We start from the raw sequence: 21,581 nt of genomic DNA, 5'->3' as shown, positions 1-21,581 counted from the left end.
GGAATTATTAACTTAAATCAAACTGAAGAGTTAACTGTAAATTAGTTTTGTCTCATTTCAAGTTTTCTAAGCCATTTTGCATAAGAAACTAGACAAAAATACAGTTTACTGCTGTACTTCACTGTCCCTTTTAAGATGGTGGCTCCCACACTTTTTCCTTCCAACTAACTTTCCATTGACTGGGATGGAAGTTGATGATTTTTGAAACCCAAAGGTGTTTTTGTTACGACCCCCTAGAGGCTACAAATGGTACTTTGCTTCAGCGTATTTCATTGTAAAGTTCTTGGGTCAGTTCAAGCAGAAGCACCAATCCTCTGGTGGGAAGCGAATTACCTGAGGGTGACGATGATGGCGGAGGGCTGGGCGCAGGCGGTGATGAGCGTGACGATGAAGAGGAAGATGAGGAAGGGGATGAGGGTGTTGCAGGTTCGGTCGCACTTCCCTGAAACGGCGTAGCCGTTCTCGTTCAGGTAGGTTTTGACGATGACGAGCTGCAGCTGGTTGCTGCCCTGACCGCCGGACGACGGCGTTATGACCTGGCGGCTCTGGACGCAGGCGCAGTCCGAGTAGTTCCTGATCTGAACGACACAACGACACACCTGGAGGTTCAGATATCAGGAGGAAAACAAGACTGACGAGGTGTGGAGCAAGACACAGTCTGATGGTGGGAATACATTTTGGGTTTTTAAAAATCACCTCTAATACTTCCTGTGAATCCAGAGAGTCAGCTGTTGGCCACGCCCCAAAACTCAACTTTTTTTAAATGGCTGAAAACAGATGCATAATTACATAATCATACATCTTTGAAAAGCAGAAGTGGAGCCTCCTGCACAACCAACAATGCAGGAAGTGGTTTCTGGATGGTAAGTGAACAACAAAACTCTTTTTCTTTTCCAGCAGCCATTGTACAGAGAATACAACGGTGAAACCAGAAGACCAGGATTTGTTATTTAAGTTTGTTTTCTGTAGAATAAAAAGAAACTTTTCTACATTTCTGACATAACTTTTGACTCGTCTTTTTTAATTTCCATGTTTCCAGGTTTTCTGCCAAATTATTAATAGTAAAATATCAGTTGCATGTGCATTTTCCCCTCCCACCCCTGTTTCTTACCCCGTTTGTGTCGTTGGCCACGCTGCCGCAGCCGGCCAGGCAGGGGTTGAAGTACGTGATCCCGTCGGAGCCGCAGACCGGCGCGTACTCATGGATTTTACATCCACAGTTCACGTTACAGCCTCCTGTCAGGTTCCTCTGAGTCATGGTGAGCGTCGGTCTGCAGAGAGGAAAACGCACTCAGAGGCAAGACGAACGAGAGATGAGCAGGATGCAGCAAGAAACACGTGAATTAGTGACGACTTAGCAAAAAATGATTGAGTAAGAAGGGATGAGAAAGAAAAGATGAAAGCAGGAAGGGAGGATGATGGAGGAAGAAACACGTGAAAAGATGCGGCAGCAATCCAGAGCGCGTCTGTCCCAAGCTGTCCTTGGACTCTCTCCATCTGAGTCATGAAATCTCCCAGAGAGACGCTGCGTCCAAACAGAAAACGCCTCCGTTTACCGACTCATCATGCATCTCTGCTCTGATCTGCAGACTCCACCAATTTACAGATGAGCTGATAACAAAATGGACCCAAACTGGATTAGATTAAAACCTTTCAGAGTTTGTTTACTGGTGGAGGCGAGAAGAGGCGAGGGGGGGGGGAGCTGCAAAAAGCTGTTTAAAATGTCTGCAGGTTGTATTTAGAAACCAGTGCAGAAGTATTTCAGTCAGTCAGACACTGCAGCAGGGAAACAGAGCCTCAAGTTAAAATCTACAATCTTTATAATCCAAATTTCAAAAGATTTTTCCTTAAAATTTTTAAATGACAAAAAATATCTGGAAAAAACTGATTTTTTCACTTAAAACAAAAATCAGTAATAAGAAATAATTGACTCAAAACAAGCTCCAATTTATAAAGTTACTTATTAACTGGTTTTGTCTATTTGCTCTAGAAACAAGATAAAATACTTGGAATAACTTTTCAGTGTATTACTAAATTCTGAAGACTTTTCAGATTTTTTATTAGGAAAATATTTTAAAATCCGTATTATGATGTTGGTACGTCATATAGACTTTTTTGTCAAATTATTTCAGTTAATAACTGAATAAAATGAAGCAACATGCAGGAAACCCTGAAACGACTGGACATGTTTCAGCCTCTCTGCGTCTCCTCACCCGGTGGTGTAGGGGATGTTGATTCCTCCCAGGTTGATGCTTTCGCAGCCCACGATGAAGAGCGTGGAGAAGCAGAGCAGCGACACGCCGCTGCAGATCATCGCCAGCTTGGCCGACTCCCGAGCGCCCAGCTTCAGCTTCTTAATGATGTAGCCGCCCAGCACGATGCCCACGCCGGCGCTGGGCACGATGATCACACCTGCGGGACAAAACAGCAGCGGAGCATCAGAAGACCGGGCTGGCGCCGCCTGCTCAGCCTAATGATGCTTTTTTTTTTTTTTTTAATTCAAGTTTTTATTAAGGAACAACATAGAAAATATATCTCGTCCATTCACATAAGATGATATTGACCGTACACGATCATTTGTTATATTAATCAATACAGTTAACCCCTTCTTGTGATTGTCCCATCTCCAGTATTTAGTGTTCCCTTTTTTTTTTTTTTTTTTCCCTCCTCTTCACTCCTCTCAAAGGAAGAGAGGAGGAAGAGCAAAACAAGTCAGTATCAACACTAGAATAACTTTTACGACCCTTAAAACCGAGGGTTCAACAGAGTAGCTAAGGAACAATGGGTGTCACCACAATCTCACTAGCTTCAGATCTGGTATTCATAAAAGTCCACCATGAGGTCCAACACTTTTCAAATTTGTCTTGCTCCAGTTTCAATGCAAATGTCAATTCCTCCATCTTGCAAATGTCTTGAATGATGCTTGTCCAGTCTTCTAATGTGGGTATTTTGTCATTCATCCATTTCTGAGTAATTGCTTTTTTACTGGCAATTAGTAATATATTGAAAATATATGTTTTACAGAATCCCTTTACACAATCTGGTCGTTTGCCTAAAAGCATAATCTCAAAGTTTAGTGTAAGATTGGCTCCAATAACAGTCTCCACATTTTGTTTAATTGTCCTCCAGTAAGAAGACAGCTTAGGACAGCTCCATAGAATATGAAAGTGGTCTGCTTGTTCCGATCCACATAACCTCCAGCATGTTTTATCTACATTTCTGTCCCTTTGAGCTGGTGTTTTAAAGAAGCGTGTAACAGTTTTCCAAGCAAATTCTCTATACGTTAGTGAAGATGTACATCTCCAGCAGTTATTCAAAATATCTAACCAGTCTTCAATGTGAATTTGGTGGTTCCCTTCCTTGTCCCATCTCTCCTTTATATATAGAGTGTCCCCTCCCTCCAGATTTTGTAGCTCGTCATACATTTTGGATATTAATTTAGTAGTAGAAGTTGATTGATATGATTTCAGAAAGATTTAATATTCCAACAAATGCTCTGCTTGGATCTTCTGTATTTGTTTTTGTCTAAATAATGCCGGATTTGTAGATAACGGAAAAAGTCTCTGTTATCAAGGTCATATTTTTGCCTAATGTCTTGAAATGTCCTCAGACAGCCTTTATGATACAAATCATTGTATTTTACTAAACCCTTGTTAATCCATCTTTTAAAGGTATTATCTATTTTATTTGGGGTAAAATCTTGGTCATATGCTATCCATCTGATTGGTAAACAGGACTCTCTGTTGTCTTTTACTAGCTTTGACCAGGTCTTAAGTGCTGTTTCAGAACAGGGATTAAGTTCCTTAAGGTTTTTTATTAAGTCAATATTCCCAATTGCTGCTTGCAAAGGGACACCGCTATTTCAGCATTCAATCTCCTTCCATCTTGCTTTGTAGGAGGGGTCACAGATCTCCACCAAAGGGTTTATTTGGGCTGCTTTGTAGTAATTACTCATGTTCGGAAGAGAGAGGCCTCCTTTACTTTTACTCAGCTGTAAAGTTTTAAATCTGGTCCTTGGTTGTTTCCCTTGCCAAATAAATCTTGAAATCAGTTTGTCAATTTCTTGGAACATAGATTTGTCTGGTTCTGCTGGTATTGTCTGAAAAAAATAGAGTACTTTTGGCAGCACCATCATTTTGATAGCTTCTACTCTTTGCGTGAGGCCCAGGTAGGGCAGCAGGCTCCATCTGGATATATCATTTTTAATTTTGGTCATTAATGGATCATAGTTTGCCGAGACAATATTCTTTGGGTCTTTGGGAATGGTCACTCCTAAGTAAACCATTGAGTCCATATTCCAATTTATTTTAAAATATTCCTTATCAATATTGCTGGGTGAATATTTGAAAGTTAAAACTTGAGATTTATGGGAATTCAGTTTGTACCCTGAAAATTTTCCATATTCCAACAAGACTTTATTTAATTCTGGGAGAGATTCCTGGGGTCTTGCCAGGTAGATTAAGATATCATCTGCGAAGAGCGCTAATTTTTGTTCATTGTGGTTGATTTTTATGCCATGTATTTTAGTATTTTGTCTAATCCATTGTGCTAAAGGTTCAATAAAATGGCGAATAGCAGTGGGGACATGGAGCATCCTTGTCTGCACCCCTGCTCAATTTTTATTTCTTCTGATAACCCCCGTTGATCCAAATCTTACCCGTGGGTTTGTTGTATAGTTCCTGAATTATCTTTATAAATCTATTAGAAAATTTGAAATGGGACAAGACTCTGTATAAGAATGACCAGTCTACAGTATCGAATGCTTTTTGTGCATCTAGTCCCAATATCATTGAATCTTTATCAGTCTTCTTAATGTGGTTTATCACGCTTAGAGTTCTTCTAATATTGTCTCTGGTTCGCCTGTCTTTATGAACCCTGTTTGATCTAAATTTATGATTTCTGGAAGGATATGTTCTAGTCTTTTAGCTAATATGGATGTGAAGATTTTATAGTCTTGGTTAAGTAGGCTAATTGGGCGGTAATTTGAACAATTCAATTTGTCTTTTCCTTCTTTTGGAATAACTGTAATCAATGTTTCCCTCCATGAGGAAGGAGTTTGGCCCCCGTTTAGGACCCAATTAAATGCTCTCAAGAGAACAGGAGACAATTCTTTTAAATAGAGCTTATACCATTCAGCATTAAATCCATCAGGGCCTGGTGATTTATTAAGTTTTAATCTATTTATTGCTTTCCAATTTCTTGTGACGTTATATTTTTGGTCAGGGCATCATTTTGTTCATTTGATACTGTAGGTAGCGATAGTTCTTTCAGTAATGCATTAGCTTCGTCCATCGCTTCTTGTTTTTTTAAAGTGTATAGTTTTTGATAATATTTTTTGAAACATTTGCTTATTTCTATGCCTTTATAGATAACTTTTTTAGTTGTTGGATCTCTGATTCTGTATATAGTTCTTTCCTCCTGTTGTTTTTTTAGCCGGTATGCTAAGAATTTTGAGGATTTTGGACTTGCTTCATAGTAACTCTGCCTTAAGAATAAGAGTTTTTTCTGTATGTTGATCTGTAATTCTTGATTGATTTCATCCCTGATTTGTTTTATTTTTCGTGAGGTTTCTGAGTCCACTTTGATTTTATTTCTTTTCTCTAATTCTGCCAATTCGAGTTCCAATTTATTTAATTTTTCTTGTCTAGTTTTTTTTAAGAGAGACGATTTAGCGATTATTTTTCCTCTTAAGACAGCTTTACATGCGTCCCATAAAATTGCAGGGGAGACTTCTCCATTGTCATTGTCCTGTATATATGTCAAAATTTCTTGTCTTAATTCTTCTTTGGTTTTGCCCTTGAGTATGCTAGAGTTAAGTCTCCATTGAAATGGGGTTTTGTTTTGTTAATGTTTATTTTTATGTGAACTGGGCTGTGATCCGAGAGGTCCATCTGTCCAATATGACAATTTTCTACTCTTCCTAAGTCCTTGTTATACATGAAGAAGTAGTCAATTCTGGAATATAGGTGGTGAGCGGTTGAGTAGAATGTATAGTCCCTCTTTCTGGGGTTGAGTTCACGCCAAACATCACTTATCCCCAGCTCTTTGATCATTTTCCTGATCTTCTTACCTACATTGCTACTAACTCTGGGTTGTTTAGAAGTATCTTCAGGGGGATTTAGTCTTAAGTTAAAGTCTCCACCACAGACTACTAGGCCACGCGATTTAGTTATCATCATATCAAAAATATGTTTGTAGAATGTCCACTCTGAGCCCGGTGGAGCATATACATTAATAAAGGTAATCTCTTGTCCTTCAATCCTGCCCACCACCATATTATATCTACCATCCTTATCCTTATATTCCTGGATCATCTCAAAAGTGATCTTCTGGGATATTAAGGTTGCTACCCCCCTTCTGCGGCCTGTTTTAAAGGATGAGCCAAAAACCTGGTTAAAGCCCATTTTTTTAAGTTTAGCATGTTCTACCCCCGAGAGATGGGTTTCCTGGAGAAACACCACCTCTATTTTTTCTTTTTTCATTTTTCCTAATATTTTTGCCCTTTTTATTGGATTAAGAACTCCTTTCACATTATAGGTTGTAATTCGCAGAGGTGATAATGGAGTCATTGGAGAGCATATCGCTGGATATTTAGGACAGATAAAGTAAGTGACAGCCCTAGTCTACTCAAACAAAAAACAGAAATGAACAAATCGAACAATTTAGCTTTGTAAACCAAGCTAGTATGTGTCCATTTAGCGACTTCCTTCCGCTAGTCTCGCTGATGACTTTAACGGTGTTATAGTTTGTGAGCGTTTTTGAGGGAAAACCAACGCAACTCCGTGGTTGCGAAGGGCCCTCTAGAGGCAATACCTGTTTATAGTGGTCCATCTTCTGGAAAATGTGGTCCCCGACACCAAGTAACATCCGAAGAGAAGAGCACTGGTGATAAAAACAAATAAACACCGGGATACGTTTGGTCCATTCGCTCCTATGGTTGTGTTTGTCCTCTTCTAAACTCGTCCAGCTTCTTCTTGTATCCCTCCCGCGCTCCGTTTCGTGAGTGATCCTTGTCGTTCTTTCCCAATTTGGTCCACATCGTGTTTCTGATCTTATCAACCCACGTTGTGGATGGCTGAATGACGGTGACTTGGAAGCCTCGATCCGCCATGTCTTTAGATGCTTCAGCTGCAGAATTGTAGACCCGCGTGTTGTTTTCGTAGAAGACTCTCAGCTTGGCCGGGAATGGGGTTTGGAATCTGATCTTCTTTTCTCTGAGGACCCGTTTCACCTCAAGGTATTCACGTCGCCGTTTTAACACATCTGGAGCATAGTCGTGGTCCTATGACTTTTTTCCCTGCCACCATGAAGCCTTTCTTTTGCCAGGCTCTTTTCAATATTTCGTCTTTGACTTTGGATGTGGCGAACTTGACTATTATTGAGCGAGGGGGGGCCTCCGGCGGAGCCCGAGGACCCAGGGAGCGGTGAGCTCTCAATGCTCAGGTCGAGTGATGTCGGGATGTCCAGTTTCTCTCTGAGTAGATTCTCTATGAAGGCTGGGATAGATGGCGAGCTATCCTCTGAGCCCTCTACAATGCCGTGGAGCCTCAAGTTTTCCCGTCTCGATCTCCCCTCGAGCTCTACCAGCTTCGCCTCAAACTCGTCTTGCACTTTACTTAGCTTCATAGCCACTTCTTCAAGCTCCTGAATCCTGTTCTCCGCTTCCAATATGCGCGTTTCTGCCTCGTCCAGTCTTCTGTTTATATTCTTTACCTCCTCTTTAACCTCTCGGAAGCCCTCACCATTTTCTTGACGCAGTTTTCTTAACTCAACGAGAATAGTTTGTAGATTAACTGTCTCGTTAGCCAAGTCGTTAGCCGCTAGTGAAGCGTCCGAGCCTGAGTAGCTAGCCGTGTCGTCTTCGATCGTGTCCTCTTCTCTCGACATTGACTGCCGAGACAGCAAAGTGCTCTTAGATTAGATTTGGGCATTCCGACGCACTATCAAGTTTGTTTTATATCCCGCTCTTGCCTCAAACCTATGTTTTTTTAAATGTGTCGGGGGGGCCACCTGATTAAGCTGTCGCCATTTTGCTTGCTCACCCGGAAGTCCCCTAATGATGCTTTTTAAAGAGTCCAGTGAGTTTTTCGCTTAGAAAATAATGGAGCAGAAACAAGAAACAAGTCAGACAACTTCAAAATGTCCAGAACTAAATACAGTTTGGTGCAAATGGTATTTAGCTGGTTAATTCAATACAAACTGAAACCTGCAGCAGATGCGCCAAGCTAATAACAGACTGACAAAACTGGAGCAAATTCACAAAGATCACCAAATGTTTGCAAACCAGAGTCTGTGCATCTGCTGAACTGCTATTCTCTGCTAGATGTGATGTGTTTAGTGCAAAGCGGATTGTTAATCTGATGCACAAGCAGAAATACAGCGTGTTTATTTTCATGTGGGAAGTTTGCATTAGTTTCTGCAGTCAGAGATCAAACAGGCAGAAAAATGTTTTTGCAGCTAAATGAATATTTTTAGGGAATCTGGCCGACAACAGAAATATTGTTCTGGTTCTGTTCCTTAGTTTTGCTTTTGTGCACCAAAAGTCACTTTGGAGCATAAAATGCAACATATATGTTTTGCAACAGTCCTGATTGTCTAAGAATTGCTAAAAGCCAAAGAAAAGACAGTAAAATGGAGAACATGTTATTAGTCATTTCTGATTTTACTGCCCAGGAAATGTTGTTTCTGGATAGTAAAACCAAGGCTCTGTTAGTCCAGGAAGGAAAACAGAAACACAACAATGTATTTATCTAAATTAAATCCAAACAAAGGCGCAGTAATCCTGTTTACCAGCAGAACTTTCACTGTTTCTACATTAATGTGACAGGGCATGATACCTCTTCCACTTTCCTGTCCTACGAACACGAACACGTTTTTGGTAGGATTTTTGTTCATTAATATTTAGAAATTACAAAAACATAACTACAACTGTGTTCTCTGACCATCATAAACCTAAATAAGGCTAAGATAGCAGCATAAATGTGGTCTTTCAGGCACAGCAGGGCGGTTTGTTAGTTTTTATGGAGCTAAATTGGGGCCAAAAAGTTTGATCAAAAAGAAAAATTTGAAACAGAAAAAAGTTTGAATAAAAAACGATTTAAAACTGAAAAAAATGCTCAAAACTGCTGTTTGGATTCAAGATTGTTTTTTCAGTTTTCAGGTGGTTTCTGTCAAAACTCTGTGTGGATTTTTTTTTAAAGAAAAATATTTGTCTGTGAGTCATTACTTTTATTATTGCATGAGTTTCATTTTTTCATTACTATCTGATTTCCTTCCAAACCAGCTTTGACCTGAGAGCTCTGATCCATTTTCCCTTTAATTTCTGTCAAGTTCAACTTTTCCAAGCTGCTTTTGTTTTTCACAGCCGTCAGTTTGGCCTGAGCAGCAGCAGCAGAGAGCGGAGCGATCTCCGCCGCCGCCGCCAGGCAGCCATGCATCACCAATGCAACACACACAGAGAGTGGGAGCCCAGCAGAAACCGCGCCGCCTCTCCGCTTCCTCCTGTATGCATCAAATCCCATCAGCCTCTTTAGTAAACTAATAAAATGTTTAAAGATGACCATAAATTAAATACACTTCAAAAACACAAATTTGATCAAGTATACTTGAGGGCTCAGCCAATCAGCTTCCAGGGAAATGAATGCTGCTCTGTGATTGGCCGCTTTTACAAACACCAACCAACAGCACATTTCCATTTTTAAGGATATTTTCAATATCCTTTATGAAAAAACAAAATACATTAGGGCTGCAGGTTACAATTATTTTAGTTATTGATTAATCGGATAACGGATAATTTAACCACATAAACATTTTTTTATAGAAACTATCAGAAATATTATTTTGTTTTGGATGAACTGAATAATAATCAGATAGTGAAAGGAACTTATGAAATGAAATAACATTAGACTAAATGCTTAATAGGAGATTTAGTTTTTACAGAATTTGAACCAGCTGATTCTAAAACGATTCAATTTAAGGATAGATTTATTATATATGCTACTATATATGTGGGGCTTATGTGCAGCTTTGGCTTAATTGCTTCAACAGGATAAGAATCAGGTGCAAATAATACATATTATATGTATTTCCCAAGCCATTAAAGTTTGGGTTTTTTGAAGACATTTAGCTCATCATTATTACATAGCAAATAAATATTGCTATTTATTTTGGGATTTTTATAAATCTGTACCAAAAAATGTGTTAAAATGTAGGATTAGATGTGATGTTCCAGGACAGGAGAGCTTTTAGGTGTGAAAGTAGCAGCTCTCTGGGTCGGCTTTTACTGTGATGGGCATGAAGTGGGAATCAAAATGTCTGTGTCTGAGTGGCAGATTAAATCACGACTTCACAGCCCACTCCTGGTCCAGCTGAGATGGTTATGCAACCAAACGCTTAAAGATCTCAGATAACAGAAGCCTCCCAAGGCGTGACTTCATGCAGACTCAGCCGAGCACGAGCTGAATCTTCCAGAAACGTTTAACTTAATTATAAACTTCATGAAGACTAACAGGCTTCACTTTAACCTCCTTTTGAAATGGATGCTCCACATTTTTACCCCTAAAAACAAAACCACTCTGAGCATTATTTTGATTTAAGAACAGATGTTTTAACAAAACTGGAACAAAAAAAGCCACCAGCTGCATGTTGGATTAGCCATTAGCTGGAAAATCCCCTGAAACAAAGCTTAAAGCTTCATTAGTGACGCTTCATTATTTCACAACGTCACAAAACAAAAAAACATCTTTGATTGGTCATGTGGTCAAACATAAAAAGTCATAAAATTACAAGAATAAAATTGAAATATTCAGAAAAAAAAGTCATTTTACAACTTACCATAACATTTTGATTTAATTTGCGTAATATTATAACTTTAATCTCATATTATTATGACTTAATTTTTGTATTAATTCCGCTTTATTCTTGCATGACTTTATTTTGACTTTCTACAACTCTATTCTCAAAATAAAACAATTATAGTCCAGTATTATTTCAGCTTTATTTATGTAATTTTATTTTTCATGTTTTCTGGCCCTAATTCTCAGCGGTACTTATTTCTGCAATCATGCAGTGAATTGAGTTGAAGTCTTATAATGTGTAAGAAGTTGTAACAGTATAAATGCTGATTTAACTCCACGTTTTCGTGCATATCTGTGTTGTGTGTGGGGGGGTTTTATGAATATTTGAAGAGCAGTCCTGCAGCTCCGTCTCCTCGGTGCTCGCTTTCATTTGGAGACCAGCAGTTTCTTTATTATTAATGCTGGCTTGCAGCCTGGACGTCTCTGCAGAGCGAATGGAGGCGGGCGGAGCAGGGTGTTGTCCCGCTGTCTGCCTCTCCTCTCCTCTCCTCTCAGACGTTAAATAAAGAAATGTTTCCGCTCTCTTGGAGCTGTTCTGCAGCTCACCGGTGTAGATGCTGGCGTTGGAGGCCGGGATCCGAACTGCGACTCGATGAACTTGGGGATGAAGGTGATGAAGGCGGTGACGATGGCGCTCTCTGCTGTGTAGGACAGGCTGACGAAGACGAAGGTCACGTTGCTGAGGATCCTCACCGCAGCTTTGGGAAGATCTGCAAGACAAACGGAGCGATGAGAAGACAAAGTCTGCTTTTACTAAAAGAATCATCTATGAAATATAAAGTTCTGCAGGAGGAAATCTGCAAAACATCAAGGATACAGATTTTATTATGACTTCTGCTTCATATCAAATGAAAACTGGTTCTCTGTTTGTTCCCAATCTAATTCTTCTGCAAAGATCAATTTACCCCACAGTGAAAATCAAGCATTTTCAAAATAAGTTTGCAAACTTTTCCAGCACCAGAGCTTCATCGGAGATAAAATCAATATAAAGGAATTTAAAAAAGATTATATTAATTATTAATTATGTTTTGTGAGAGTTTTCTACATTTGTTGAAAAAAAGCATTGAAGAAGCTAAATATGAAATTATAACCACTAGTTTCTTTCTTAATACTTTGCATCGCAGCAGATTTTTTGAAAGCGGCTCTAGGACAGAACAAAGATGGCGGCCGGCGCGAACCTTTGATGTCCTTTCCGAAGCCCATGGACGAAGTGACCGTCTGCTGCTTGCTGTTGTTGCTCTTCTCCTTCAGCACGTCGTCGTCGCTGGACATGTCGTCCAGGCTCAGCTTTTTCCTCCTCTTCTTCTTCTTGTGTCGAGGAGGGAGCTTCTTGGGGAAGGTGAACATGGGGAAGATGACCAGCAGCATGGCGACGGCGCACAGCAGGAATCCGCTCCACCTGGGAAGCAGGAGCCAATCAGTCTGTCAAACCAGAAACGCTTCCTCTTTGGTGTCAGATCACATTTCATAACCATTCATATCTTTTTTAAATTGTGAGGAACTCCAATCAAAAAACCCAGATGAAGATTCATCACATTATGAAACTCATTTTTTAATAGTTTGACCCAAAACCTCTGCATAAAAATAGTTTTCTGTGTCATAAAGAAAGTAAAATAAAATGTGAAATATTTTGCGATCGTTGATGGAAGGTGAAAACTGAAGATTTTAGTTGCATTGATAAAAATGCAAAGAAGTTTAAGGCGCATGAAACTTGGAGCCAATTATTATGACTCAAATATTTTTAAAACACCTCAGATTAACATTTTGAATCTCAAGAGAGGGAGCAGAATTAGCAGGAACATTACCAACATGCTCCAGGTTGTTTTCATTTACAGAAGCGACGGGAGATCAGGACACACACACACACACACACACACACACACACACACACACACCCACACCCACACACACACCCACACCCACACACACACACACACCCACACACACACACACACCCCAGGTGTGAAGCGACGAGCCTCGACTCTGATCAGATCACTCAGAGACACGAGGCGAGAACAGAGGCCATCCGGATGTTATTGGGCGTAAATGAGCCGATCCGTTCACAAACACCTGTCCTGCCTTCATCAGCTGTAATTCACGCAGGAAGCCTGACGGCGGCTTCCTGCTGAGTCAACGGCTTCGCAGGCGGCGAGACGGCGGCTTCACAAGCAGCTCTGAACATCTGAATCACCAGCAGCAGTTCAAGAGACGACAGAACGATTTATGAAACGCATCAAAACCGAAAATTCAGGATGATTACAGCTTCACAAAAAAAAAAAGAAAAGATGGATGGATGGACGGACGGACGGACGGATGGATGGAAAGAGGGGAAGAGAAAATAAATCAAATTAAATCGCTGTAAAAACATGTTTACTAAACATATTTACAAAAGTAAATAAATCCTAAAATATCCTGTCTGACTTTGGCCAGACTTTATTGTTTTCTGTAAATGAATCATGTTTTGTAAACATCGTGTTTTATATGCAACTCGTCCATCTTACGTTGGGATTTTTTATGAGAAACACTGAAGCATTTGAAACTTCTGAAGTTATTTTTTATTCTTTTGGTGAGAACCTGGATCTGGTGGCCAGGAGAAGTCCAGCCCTGGGTCTGATGGTAAACATGTTTCCAGCTGTAACCTTTGACCTCCTCCCCAGCAGAGCAGCTGATTGGTCTCACCAGTTGCCGATGAAGCGCGGGTCGCTCTGGTCGATGTTCACCATGGTCTCTGGGTCGACGTAAAACCCGATCAGGACTCCGCCCAGCAGGTAACCGGCCGCCGGGCCCAGAGCTCCCATCACATACATGATGGCTGCAAGCAGAAACACAAACAGTTAATATCATGTTTTTCATCGCCGCTAGGGGGCAGAAACAAACACAAGCACGCAGTTATTACTTTTACTGCCACTAGGGGGCATTTATAGCTTGAATGGCAAAGAGTGGAAATGTTCTGGTTCTTGTTTTTGATCTAGTTTTGATTTTTGACAGGGTTTACAGAATACCCACCATTTTCTGCGTCTGTGTGAAAACTTCAGTTTCTTCCTCTGAGAACTACAGGAAATGACCTCTGACATCAATTTGTTCATGAACTCAGTGACATTTGCTAATTTTTTTAGAATTTATGCAACAATTGACACCATGACAACTCAAACAATAAGAGCGGTGAGTGGCGGTCATGTGTGCAGATCATATGACGGAGCAATAAGGACCCGGCTGCAGGCTGGGAGTTAAGATTTCTCCAATTAGAGGGAATTAAAGTGGATAAACCTCTGGCTCCGGTTGAAAGCAAACACAAAAATGTGATGGCGTGTTTTAAAACTCAAAGCTGGGCCAGGCACAGAACCAGACTGAGGCTTATCTGACCGGTCCAGTAAACCCACTGGGAGCACTGGGTTCATGTCACCGGTGATGGTCTACTTTCCATAATGGTTTTATTTCTGACTCCTGAGTTTTCCTAACATACTTCTTAAATACTTTTCTTTCAGCAAAAACAAAAAGAGTGGTGTCAAACTGCTAACCTGATCTTAACTCAAGTAATGAACAGAAATATGGTCAAAAAGTTAAACATTTCAATAAAAACACTAATTATTTTTAAATTCAGGATGAATTTAATAAATCAGTTTAATAAGTTTGTAATTTTTTTTCCACAAAACATAAAATAAAAATAAGAAATATGATTTAAATATGTCCGCAATTTATTAAAAGCACAATTAATGCAAAATTTAACAGACGAGCGAAGCAGGATGATAAAACATTCGGCCTGCAGCAGCATGGAGGATAATCCTGGACGGGGAAACCGTGCGTCGGCCTCCGGCCGCATTACGCAACGAGCTGCAGAGCATCAGGTCGGATCAGACAGAACCAGGCTGACAGAAACGTGAAGACGGACAAACACCCAGGACGGGGAACGTGATAAATAATCCGGACAGAGACTAAAGACGGCAAGCGATGCAGTATTTTCTGTCCTTGTAATAAATGAAAATGTTTTTTTTAATGCTGTTTTTTTTTATGTTGCAGCAGCGCAGATAAATAATCCTGCAAATCACTTTAAAGGGGATAAATTACGCACCGATTCCGTAATAATTCTGCTGCTTTTAATGTTGATATGTATTCATTTATTGGCACAAATAAAAGTTTGTGAGAAAAATCAATCATAAACAAAAAGTTTTATGATGTAAAAAGACCAGAAATGAAAGATTTTAATCATTTTCTTGCATTTTAAATATGCAGGAGCTTCAAACAGCAACAGTTACATGCAGCTCTTCACCACAGGCTGATTTTAGTTTATTCTATTGTTGATGTGAGCTTGAAGGTCAGGCTGCAAAACAACAAAAATAGCAGCAGTGCAGAGTTCTGTGAACCAAAATAAAATAAAAAATAAACATGCACAGCTTTCTGATAAACAAAACCTCAGCAGATTTTTTATAGTCGATTGATTCTCCCACACATCCCCCCAAAAATAAGTTTACAAAATAAAAAGGACAAAAAACAAACAAAAAAAATCACTTCAGCCTCATCGTTCCCTGATTTCCAGCCTCATCGTTCCCTAGTTTCCAAGCTCATCGTTCCCTGATTTCCAACCTCATCGTTCCCTGATTTCCAGCCTCATCGTTCCCTGATTTCCAGCCTCATCGTTCCCTAGTTTCCAACCTCATCGTTCCCTGATTTCCAGCCTCATCGTTCCCAGATATTCAACCTCAACGTTCCCTGATATTCAACCTCATCATTCCCTGATATTCAACCTCATCATTCCCTAGATTCCAGCCTCATCGTTCCCTAGTTTCCAGCCTCATCGTTCCCTGATATTCAACCTCATCGTTCCCTGATTTCCAGCCTCATCGTTCCCTAGTTTCCAGCCTCATCGTTCCCTAGTTTCCAGCCTCATCGTTCCCTAGTTTCCAGCCTCATCGTTCCCTAGTTTCCAGCCTCATCGTTTCCTGATTTTCAACCTCATCGTTCCCTGATTTTCAACCTCATCGTTCCCTGATATTCAACCTCATCATTCCCTGATATTCAACCTCATCATTCCCTAGTTTCCAGCCTCATCGTTCCCTGATATTCAACCTCATCGTTCCCTGATATTCAGCCTCATCGTTCCCTAGTTTCAGCCTCATCGTTCACTAGTTTCCAGCCTCATCGTTCCCTAGTTTCCAGCCTCATCGTTCCCTAGTTTCCAGCCTCATCGTTCCCTGGTTTCCAGCCTCATCGTTCCCTGATTTTCAACCTCATCGTTCCCTGATATTCAACCTCATCGTTCCCTGATATTCAACCTCATCGTTCCCTGATTTCCAGCCTCATCGTTCCCTAGTTTCCAGCCTCTGGTTCCTGCTGTGCCGCCCCATAATGGAGTCATTTATGATGAAAATGTGTGAGCTGGGAATCGGACCGGAACCTAATCATCTCTCTTTGTATCTATGTAGGTCAACAGAGCCAACAATCGAAATACTGGAGTGTGACCCGATTACAGGTCAGCAGAGGGGATCCGGTTTCCTGACAGCTTGGTAGTAACTAGATGGATTTACTTGAGTAACTTTTTTGGAAAAAAAAATTACTTTAAAGGAGGATATTGTACTTTTTACTTTTACGTCAGTCATTTTATTTGAAGTATTTTTGCTCTTGAGTAAAACTTCTGGATTTTCTGCCCACTGAATGAGAAACAAACATGTTTTACCAGAAATTCACCAGAAACAGAATCACACCTGCAGATTCTGTTAAAAGTTTCACAAACTTTTCTATTTCCAATTATGTTATTTATATGAATCATTTTCAGTGAGATTAGTCAACATATGAACTTTCCACATTGTTTTATATTTGGTCTGTGTCATGTTGTCATTTTAAATACTGATTTTGATGACTTACTCAGAAATTTATTAGAAATTTTTACCAAATATTTGTTTTTCTTCAGTGAAAATATGATGAAGTGCTGCTCTTGCTTGAGTACAGTAATTTTTGGGTTCTTTATCCACCTCTGACCACCGCTTCATTTCCATTAACATCTTAGTCATTTTAGAGATGCACCAATCCGATAACATCTGACCGTTCTCGATATTTAAGAAAATTCTAGATCAGGTATTGGTGACAATGTTCACGATCTACGAGGGACTATCATCGGCCTATCATCGGCCTTCTATCACCTGAAGAACATCTCCAGGATTAGACTAATTCTCAGCCAGATCTAGAGAAACACATCCATGCGTTTGTCTTTAGTCGCATTGATTATTGCAACAGCGTCTTCACAGGCCTGTCCAACAAATCAATCAAACAGCTGCAACTGATCCAGATGCTGCTGCTCGCGTTCTCACTAGACCAGGAAGATAGAGACATAACACCAGTTTTAAAGTCCCTCCACTGGCTCCCTGTAGCTCAAAGAATAGATTTTAAAATTACTTGTTAGTTTATAAATCACTGAACGGTTTAGCACCACAATACATCAAAGATCTGCTGTTGTTGTATCAACCTTCCAGACTCTCAGGTCTTCTGGTTCTGGTCTGCTCTGCATCCCCAACCAGAACCAAGAGAGGAGAAACAGCTTTCAGCATCTATGCACCAAAACTTGGAACAAACTTCCAGAAAACCGTAAAACAGCGGAAACCCTGACTTCCTTCAAATCTCAAGTAAAAACGCACCTGTTTAGAATTGCATTTGAAATGTAATATGTATGAATTTGATTTTGTGGATATGTATGTAATTTTTTTTTTTTCTGTTGTGGACAACGGGGCCAGGCGAATACCCGTGGTTAAACGGACGGCGGAGTCCGGCGGTAACAGGCGCTTAAATTCCGTGTCAAAGGGAAGGGGGAAGAAAGGGAAGAAAGAGGGGAAAAAAAACAACAACAAAAAAAAACTTGGTATTTTATTTTATGTTGCATGCCTTTGTGTTTTGTGTTTATGATGTAAAGCACTTTGAAATGCCTTGTAGCTGTGCTATATAAAATTTGATTGATTGATTGATTGATTGATTGATTGACGATGTCGGTGTTGGTTCTGTTGTGAACTCTGATTCAGTATGAATGCATATGTGAACACAGCAGATCGGAAACCCCTACAAAAGCAGGAAGTGGGCTGCAGAGCAGGGCATTCTGGGTAAATACAACCAAAACAAACGTGCTAGCCTAGCATTAGCAGGAGAAATGGCTCATGGTCCATTACCAACAGCAAAAAGGAAATCAACAACCAAAAAATCTGATGCTACTCCATTTTTTTAACATTTTATGAAGAAGGAAGTTGCGCTCAGTCGTTTTTGTGTCGTTTCCTTCAGTAGTTCTTCACGCAGCGCCCCCACAGGTTCGGAGGGGAACAGGTTTTTCAAACTGTTTTTTGGTTTGACTCAGAGCAGAGACAAAAGAACAACAGCAGCTAAAAATCTAACAATGTTGAAATTTTGGTTCCCAACCAAACTGAGTGTATCAGGAGTAACACCAACCATAAACTGAACAGCCAGATGCTTGAGACCCAGTTTGATGTTCAGCAAGAGGTTGATCCCAAACACAACAAAATAAAACTCAATATTTGAACTGAATAAACAATACATTTCATCTGAAATGTGTCTGCTCTGTCTTATTGCAGCAAAACTGCGCTGCTTTTTCTCTTCTGCACTAAAAAAAATGTATATATTTATCGGTTAGTTCAGTTTTCTGACTCCTCTGCTTATTTTCCAGGACCATACACTTCAGAGGTTAAACAGTCTGATATAACAGCCTTGCATCCGAACTATAATCTCCTCCTCAATGCATAAATATAACCTCCTCATTGCTGCGTCCAGAGCGCTGGAGCTACAAAGTGTATCTGAACATGCTTCCTGTTATACAACAGGTAGATTCAGTCCCATCTGGTCGGATCTGGTTTGAGTCGGCGCTGTGGAGTGACTCATGTTTCCAGAAACCAACTTCTGGCTGAAAGCAGGTACAAAACGATGAGTTCACTCCAAACCCATTCAATAAAATGTCAGTGAGCGACTGTTTATATCACCAGGTGAAACATTATCTACCTTACACAGAGGTGCACCTTGGAAAGCCTTTATTTCTGCTAATTATGACTATTTTTAGATGACAGTTCATGAAAACATGGCATTGAAAATTAGAATATTACATCAAATTAATAAAAAAATATTCAATGTGGGTTTGTTTAATACTGCTTAAAGGTGCTACAAAATATTGTGATAAGTTAAGGTCCAAATCAGCGATTAGGGACAGACATTTATACGTCTTTATTGCACCTCAGCATTAAACTAAACTGCTGCGTTTGGATCTTCATCCATTTAAAACTACATGCTGCGTTAGAGGATCCTTAAGAGAATCTGCTGATCCTGATTACTCGGCCCAATTAATCGGTGCATTCCTGCTCCCTAAAATGATTAAAGTCAGCACTGCTGCTGCTGCTGCTGCTGCTGCTGCTGCTGCGGCTGCTGCTGCTGCTGCTGCTGCTGCTGCTGCTGCGGCTGCTGCTGCGTTGCATCACAAAGGCCTCGATCCTCTGGTGTTGCTGCGCCATTAAAAGCCTCCAGCTGCGGCCGGACCTCCTGGACGAGCCCGAACCAGGGAGTCCATGCAGCCTCAGAAATGTAAAGCATGACTTTAAACTGCTGCATGTTTGTATGCAGAAATCATTCAACAAGCTTACAGCTTGTAAGCTTTCAATCGGCTAATGTTTCCCTGGCTGTTTGCCTCTCCGCTCGGGTTTATTATGACTCGCAGCCCTGAAGCAGCACTTTGTCCTCCACAAGGAAACGCTGAGCGAGGAGCCATGCGGGCCGGAGGCCGAGCCGGAGGCCGGGGGGCTGGAGGCTGAGGCCGCGCCGACCCGGTCCAGGTGGAACCAGGGAACAGACAATGAAACGCTGACACAGCAGTCTGCGTCAGCCTCACCAACCAACCAACCAGTTCAAACTCCAGCATCAAACCCATGAAGACTCAGCTGAATGGAAATCTGATTATTTTAACCCATGAGGACTTTCCTGGTGAATTTCTTGTTGCCGGGGGCAACAGCTGAACAATTTGTACAAAAGAAACCAGAACTGATATTTAAAAGGATCATTTCCTGAAGCATGACGGAGGAAATGTCCTTTTCTCAGCTCTGCTCTCCAATATGCATTTGGCTGCGAGTCCTCAGAGCTGCTTTGGTTTGGTCCAGCTGATCTTTATCAGCCACTGAAGACAGAAAAAAAGGAGTAAATTTCCACAAAAAATGACATTTTTGGATTAAACTCAGAAATTTCCAAAGTTTATCTCAGATTTCTGAGTTTTTTCTTAAAAATATCAAATTTCTGAAACACAAACTTCCAAAATTTTTAACATTTCTAAAATGTATTTCTAAATCTAGTTTTTCTTGAATATTTTCTACTTCTTAAGTTTTTTCTACAAAATTTCTGAGATTACTCTCAAACTTTCTGTCGACAACGACCCAAATGTATAAACTATAATGCAATTCTTCCTTCTAGGAACACAGATCTTGCGAGGCTGAAAGTACAAGAAAGGGAAGAAATAAAACAGCCTGATTATCCATAAGAAGCTCCGACTCGTTCTGCTGTCGACTAACACGACCTGATGAAGCTGAAACATGAAAACGATTCCTGGCAGGAGAACCGGAGCACAGCTGTCTGAGAAAACATGTCTCATTTTTCCACACAAGTCCTTCCACACTGCAGGAACTTCATGGTTTATGAAAAGATTGAAGGAATTTCCTTTTCTTGCTAATTCATTACAACAGTTTGTGCTTCATTGTAATAGAAAAGTTAAAATAAACAGAAATAATTTAAATTAAAGCCAACAGAAATTCAGAAAAATATAATTCTTTCAGATTATTGGTCACTGGGTGTAACTCAACACTTCTTGGGTTAAGTGATGGATTCTCACTATTTCCATGTTGGCTGAAAACCATAATAACTGGGCAGACGGCACCGCTTACCGTTTACACATTAGAACAACTTAATGTCCGTCTGAGCAAGGAGAGGCTGGACATGAATCTGAGCCACAAAGATGCTCTGTTAAAAAGTCATAACGCATATTCACAGAAAGTTTAGTGGAAGGAAAAAGTGCGGTTAAAAAAAAGGAGCACCACACAGCAAGTCTATTTATGACTTTTAGGTGAGCTCCACAAGAAGTGGATTGTGGTCAGAACAGGTTTAGAAGATTAAAATATAAATATCATTTATTGTCCCAGTGGAGAACTTCCTGTGAATCGGCAGCAAAGCAGCAATTCACAAGAACAAAATATATCAGCTTCACTTTTTAAAAATTATTATTCTTTTTTGTATTTTTTGGTCCGTTTACAGTTTAAATGTTTTTAATGCAAAAATCTATTTTTCTTACACAGCTTTAAAAATCAGAAATATTAAAATATTATTAAGAATCTGAAAAGTTTATGTTTTCTGTTAAACATTATTATTGTGTCTCATGGATGTTCAATGTATATTTTGTGTGATAATAATAAAAGTTCATAGTCAGAATCTCACAAAAATATATATATATATATACATTTAAATAATTTATGGATTAGGGTAAAAAAGTAACAAACCCAAATGCATTGCATGTTTGATCATTCTGTAATAAGTCCTTATATGTGGGATCTAACTGACAGAAGAACAATTTTCTGACAAAGCTTCTCCAAAGTCAAGAAACAAAAGCTGCTGTAATCTACTTTGAAGCTAAATCTAATTAAACAGCAACATTGGATGATGTTCATTACTGAGTATTGTTGGTGGCAGCGCCATACAGAGCAGCAGAACTTA

General features: G+C 40.0%; 1 pseudogene; it reads right to left on the bottom strand.

The window, feature by feature from the left end:
- The window catches only part of LOC129357254 (solute carrier organic anion transporter family member 5A1-like), a 34,330-nt pseudogene that overhangs the window by 6,065 nt on the left and 6,684 nt on the right, over positions 1-21,581 (bottom strand).

The sequence above is a fragment of the Poeciliopsis prolifica genome, unplaced genomic scaffold (genome assembly GCF_027474105.1).
Source record: "Poeciliopsis prolifica strain line A6 unplaced genomic scaffold, Auburn_PproV2 SCAFFOLD234, whole genome shotgun sequence".
Lineage (NCBI taxonomy): Eukaryota > Metazoa > Chordata > Actinopteri > Cyprinodontiformes > Poeciliidae > Poeciliopsis > Poeciliopsis prolifica.
The sequence above is the reverse complement of the archived record's forward strand: the minus strand, read 5'-3'. Positions and strand labels throughout refer to the sequence as shown.